Raw genomic sequence first — 6,469 nt, 5'->3', positions numbered from 1 at the left:
AATAAAGTTTTTAAACCTTATTAAATTCCCTCTATTTGATATTGATTAGAATAAGGTGTTTCAGTCTTACTAGAATATGGCTTTACAAGCCTATAAATAGACATAGTCTATTCCTCTTGTAATTATTTGAATTTGACATAGTGAATTTTCTTCTCCTCTGCCCGTGATTTTTTTCTTGAAAGGGTTTCTACGTAAAAATTTGTTTGTTCTTTATTTTATTTTGTTTTATTTTATTTTTCACAAATTAGTATCCGAGCTTTCGGGTTATTCATCTCGATTACGGTATTGGCGTCTTTAAAGTATGAAATTCCACTGTTGGATCGCAACACTAGATTTGTGTTGTGGCAAATTAAGATGCAAGCAGTTCTTGCGTAGATAGATTTGGCGAATGCCCTGCTATGGATAGATAAGATGCCTTCGACATTAACAGATGAAGAGAAGAAGCGTAAGGATCGAAAGGCGTTAACACAATTACATCTGCATTTGTCCAATGAAATTTTGCAGGATGTGATGAAAAAGAAGACCGCCGCTGCATTATGGAAGAGGCTAAAATATATATGTATGTCAAAAACTCTAACAAGCAAGTTGCATATGAAGCAGCATCTTTATGCTCATCGTTTGGAGGAAGGTGCGTCTGTACACGAACACTTAACAGTGTTTAAAGAAATTCTCACAAGCTTGGAGGCCAAGGAGGTTCAGTATGATAAGGAAGATCTAGGGTTGATTCTACTTTGTTCGTTGCCCCCGTCTTATTCAACCTTTAGAGACACGATTTTATATAACCGCGAGTCTCTCATAGTTGATGAGGTTTATGATTCTTTAACCTCGTATGATAAGATGAAGCATCTTGTGGTTAAACCCGACTCTCAGGGAGTGGGTCTTATTGTTCGTGGGAGACAGGATCGAAATGCTGATGATGATCGTGGAAGGACACAGGAACGGAATCCTCGCAGTAAATCTAAGGGTAGATCGAAGTCTTCAAATAGAGGTAAAACTTGTCACTTCTGCAAGAAGAAAGGGCACATTAAATCTGAGTGCTATAAGCTACAGAACAAGATTAAAAGGGAGGTTGCGAATCAAAAGGGAAAATAACCAGAAAATTATGGTGAAGCTGATGTTGTAAAAGACTACAGTGATGGTGAACTTCTAGTCACTTCTGTCAATGATTCTAAAGTAAGAGAGGAGTGGATACTTGATTCAGGCTGCACCTTCTACATGAGTCCCGATCGAGATTGGTTTACAGCTTACGAAACAGTGTCTAAAGGTGTTGTTTTGATAAGAAATAATGCTTCGTGTAATATCGCTGGTGTTGGAACAATTAAAGTTAAGATGTTTGATGGAGTTATCAAAACACTTAGTGACGTACGACATGTTCCAGAATTGAAAAGAAATTTAACTTCGTTGAGTACTCTTGATTCAAAAGGGTACAGATACATAGCTAAAAGTGGGGTTTTAAAGATTTCTAAAGGTTCCCTTGTTGTGATGAAAGGGCAGAGAAAGACTGCCAAATTATATATTTTGTAGGGTTCTACTGTTACTGGTGATGCAGCTGTTGCTTCCTCTTCCTTATCATATGATGATATTACTAAACTTTGGCATATGTGCCTAGGGCATATGAGTGAGAATAGCATGGCAGAATTGAGCTTCTTAATGGGTAAGGAATTTGCAAACTGAATTTCTGTGAGCACTGTGTTTTTGGGAAGCAAAAGAGAGTTCTATTCACCAGAGGAATCCATAACATGAAGAGAACATTGGAGTATATTCATTCTGATCTATAGGGTCCACCTAGAGTGCCTTCGAGAGGTGGAGCTAATTATATGCTAACCTTTATTGATGATTTTTCCAGAAAAGTTTGGGGGTTCTTCTTAAAGCAGAAAAGCGATGTGTTTTCCGCATTTAAGTCTTGGAAAATTATGATTGAAAAATAGATGGGAAAACAAATAAAATACCTCCGCATAGACAATGGCTTAGAGTTCTGTTCTAATGAGTTTAATAGATTGTGCAAGTCAGAAGGAATTGTGAGACACTTGACAGTTTGCCATACTCCACAGTAAAATGGCATTACAGAACAAATGAACAGAATGATCATGGAGAAGGTTCGATGTATGTTGTCAAATGTCAACTTACCAAAGTCGTTTTGGGCCGAAGTAGCCTCTACTGCATGTTTTTTGATCAACCGATCTCCATCCATTGCCATTGAGAAAAAGACTTCACAAGAGGTATAGTCTAGTAATCCTGCTATAGTCTGGTAATCCTGCTAACTATTCTGACTTAAAGATCTTTGGGTGTCCTACGTATGCTCATGTTGATAATGGAAAATTGGAACCAAGATCCATTAAATGTGTTTTTCTTGGTTATAAAGCTCGTGTATGATAAATCATAATTTATACATATTTTTATCCCATGCTTAGCATATTTTTGGATGAATTATCCTTAGATTTGGTGAATTCAATACTCCTAATCCTTTAATTTCATGTTTTATACTTAGGTGAGCATAAGAGAGTAAAAAGAGTGAGAAACAAGCCAAAAATAGAGAAAATGGATCAAAGTGGGAAATCAACACGGCCTGGACTTCCTTACAAGGGTAGTTCATATGCCCATGTCCATTCAACAGAATTGAACATGATTTGAAGCAATCGAACACGGGTGTGTCACACGGGCGTGTCCCTGTCGAGCCCAAGTCTAGTCCTATTCGGAAAAGGACACTCTTAAGGGTTTTGAAGCGTTCTAAAGCCTATATAAACACCCTAGAAGGTACCTGAAAGAGACACACAGAGTAAGAGGCAAGGAATTACTCAAAGAAAGCTGATTGATCCATCTCAGAAGCTGGATTCACCTTCAAGACTGAAGATCTCCCTTCAATTCCCTTCAAGAGTTCTTGGGTTTTCTTTATGTTTTTTATCATTATTCTTTTGAGATGTTTTCTTTCATAAATATGAACTAAACCCCCTAAATACCTAAGGGGAATGAAACCTAAGATGAATCCTGTTATTATTATCTAAATTATATGATAAATATTTGACTTGTTCTTAATTTTGAATTATGAATTCTTAATTCTTGCTTTAATATTTAGGATATTGATTCAAGTATTGATGTGCTTATTCAGAGGAGCAAAAGTCCCTGTCTAAGAGTAGATCTAACATAATTAAGTGGAGTTTATTGCACGCCTAGAGATAGGGTGACATAATTTTGCCGGATTAGAGTGAAACCTAATAAGGGAATCCATAGATCGAGTTAATGCAACACTAGGAGTTTTAATTAGAAAGAGATTTCAATTAATCAACCTAGGGTTAGATGTTGTTAGTCTCGAGAGAGATAATAATATAACTTAGTGATTTCTATGGTTCAAGTCAAGTGAATAAATCGTCTGATTCAGAGTCAAATAACAAGTGAAGTCTAGGTGGATTTTTCCCTTAGGTATTGTCCAAATCATTCAGTTTTCCCAAAAGTTATTTCCCCAATTTACTTTCTATGCATTCTTAATTGAGTAATTAGTTTAAATAAAACAAACCCCTTTATTTTTATTCTAAATAATAAAAATAAAGTTAATACTGGTACTTTTAGTTCCTTTGGGTTCGACATCCCAGTCTTTTCATAAGCTATACTACTGTTCGATAAGGTGCGCTTGCCTTTGTCGTGATAATAGTTAGTTTTCAAGAATGGACATTCATAACTTATAAAACTTATCATGATTCACATCACATCAAGTTTTTGGTGCCGTTGTCGGGGAACTAAGATATTAGGAACACTTAATTTTTATTAATTTAGCCATTTATTTTATTGCTTTAGCCATTTATTTTATTGCAATTTAAATTTTATTTTGATTTTTGTTACTAAATTTTATTTTTCCTTTTGACATGTTTTTATAGTTTATGACTATAAGAAACCCGTCAGGACCATTCCTTTTTGATAGTGAGATTGAATACACAGCTCGCAAAAATCGAAGAGAAATAAAGCGAAGCTTAAGATACATAGAGGAAGGGCAAGAGTACGATATTCACACCTTAGCCAAGGAGATGGCTGAAAATCAGGAAAACCCGCTACCTCCTGCAATTGATCTGATCCAGTAAATCAAAATCCTGCTCCACGCACTATGTATGATTATGCTAAACGTACTTTAACAGGAACTGAGTCAAATATAGTTAGGCCTTCTGTTGCTGCAAATAATTTTGAACTAAAACCTAACACAATTCAAATGATCCAACAATTTGTTCAGTTTGATGGTTTGCAGGACGAGGACCCAAAAGCTCATTTGGCAAATTTCTTAGAGTTTTGTGACACTTTTAAGATCAATGGCGTTTCTGATGATGCCATTCACCTTCGGTTGTTTCCCTTTTCGTTAAGGAACAAAGCTAAACAGTGGTTAAACTCGTTCCACGAGGGTCAATCACTACTTGGGAACAGATGACCAAAAAATTCTTACTTAAATATTTTTCGCAGGCTAAAATGGCTAAGTTGAGGAATGATATCTCTTATTTTGTGCAGATGGATCTAAAGACACTCTATGATGCATGAGAGAGATACAAGGATCTATTGAGAAGGTACCCTCACCATGGGTTACCTTTATGGTTGCAGGTTCAAACGTTTTACAACAGCATGAACCCATCAACAAGACAACTTATCGACACAGCTACTGGTGGGACTATCAATAACAAAACACTTGAAGTGGCTTACAAATTTATTGAAGAGATGTCACTGAATAACTATCAGTGGCAAGTCATGAGAACAAAGCCAATAAAAGCAGCCAGTGTTTTCAACCTCGATGCGGTTACTATGCTATTTAACCAGGTAGAACTTTTAAATAAAAAGATTGACAGTTTATGTGGTTCTACTCAGGTACATTTCGTAATGAGGTGCGATTCTAATGGAAGAGGAGCGCACACAGAATATCAACCTTTCAATCCTAGAATTGAGGAGGAACAAGTCCAATATATGGGTAACAATAATTCTAGATCTCAAAATAACCCATATAGTAACACATATAATGCAGGTTGGAGGAACCATCCCAACTTCTAGTGGGATGGTCAAGGGAATCAAAGGCCCCAACATCCTCCGAGTTTTCAACAACCACCTTACCAACAGGAAAAGAAGCTAAACCTTGAGGAGATGCTAACAAAGTTTATCTCGATGTCAGAAACTCACTTTCAGAACACCGAAACAACACTTAAGAATCAACAAGCATCGATCCAAGGGCTCGAAACTCAGATAGGATAGCTCGCCAAACTAATTTTTGAATGACCACAAGGTAGCTTGCCAAGTAATACTGAATCTAACCCAAGGGAACAACTCAACGCGATTACCACTCAAGGTGAGGAAGGGTTAGTTGAACCTGAACCAAAACCAAGGCAAGGAATGGTGGTAAGAAAAGGTAAAGGTGAGGTAGTCCATAGTGAGCAACAACCGGTAAGTAAAGAGTACAAACCATGGGTGCCATACCTCAATGCGACAAGGAAAGACCGCACAGATGAACAATTCGGTAAATTCCTTAAACTATTAAATAAATTGCATATTATCTTACTGTTTACCGAAGCTCTTTTGTAGATGCCAAACGCAGTTAAATTTTTAAAAGGGCTTTTAGCAAATAAGCGGAAGTTGGATGAGGCGTCACATGTGGAGATGAATGCAGTTTGCTCAGCCATTCTATAGAATAAGCTGGCCAAAAAATTGAAAGATCCAGGGAGTTTTATGATTCCTTGTTTAATTGGTATCTTAGACGTTAGTAATGCTTTGGCTGATTTAGGGGTCAGTATTAATGTCATGCCTTACAAAATATTTAAACAACTAGGTCTTGGGAAACCCAAACAAACTAGGATGAGCATTTAGTTAGCAGATAAGACAATTAGATTTTCTAGGGGCATTATTGAAGATGTACTCGTTAAAATTGACAAATTTATATTCCAATCGATTTTGTTGTTCTAGACATAGAAGAGGATAGTGACGTGCCTTTAGTTTTAGGAAGGCCCTTTTTAGCGACTGCTAGAACTATAATTGATGTTGGTACATGTGAACTCACACTTTGTGTGGGTGATGAAACAATCACTCTTCAAGCTCAAAATTCTGCTAATACTAATCATGTGGTGCAACCTTCTTTGTAGGAAACACATTCGAAGAGCATACATGAGCCTTGTTCAAGTAACAAAAAAGGACACATCCATGAAGAATGAAGGCTACAAATTGAGGAACTAGATGAATGGCAGACACAAAAACCGAGAGCACACGATAAACCAAAACCAAGCCATGACAAGCTCAATGTTTCACCAAATCAACTTAAGGTTGGAGACAATGTACTACTAGATGCAACAGATGCTCATATTGCCACTTATGAACCTAATGGAGCAATCCCTCTTACGGTACTCAGTATTTTTCCATATGGGACAGTCGAGGTAATTCATCTTAAATTCGCTACCTTTAAGGTAAATCGTACCCATCTAAAATGTTATTTTGAGTTTAATAGCAGGAATGAGGAGTG

At 36.8% G+C, this 6,469-nt stretch overlaps 1 non-coding gene across 1 annotated transcript; it reads right to left on the bottom strand.

Annotated features, from left to right (window-relative positions):
- Positions 1 to 4,452: 4,452 nt before the first annotated feature.
- On the bottom strand, positions 4,453 to 4,559 carry LOC121228444 (small nucleolar RNA R71). Its single transcript, XR_005926020.1, has one exon. It is a non-coding gene; the product is annotated as a small nucleolar RNA R71 (small nucleolar RNA).
- Positions 4,560 to 6,469: the final 1,910 nt, after the last annotated feature.

This window comes from Gossypium hirsutum, chromosome A04, assembly GCF_007990345.1.
Source record: "Gossypium hirsutum isolate 1008001.06 chromosome A04, Gossypium_hirsutum_v2.1, whole genome shotgun sequence".
Taxonomy (NCBI): domain Eukaryota; kingdom Viridiplantae; phylum Streptophyta; class Magnoliopsida; order Malvales; family Malvaceae; genus Gossypium; species Gossypium hirsutum.
This window is presented reverse-complemented; position numbering and strand designations above follow the sequence as displayed.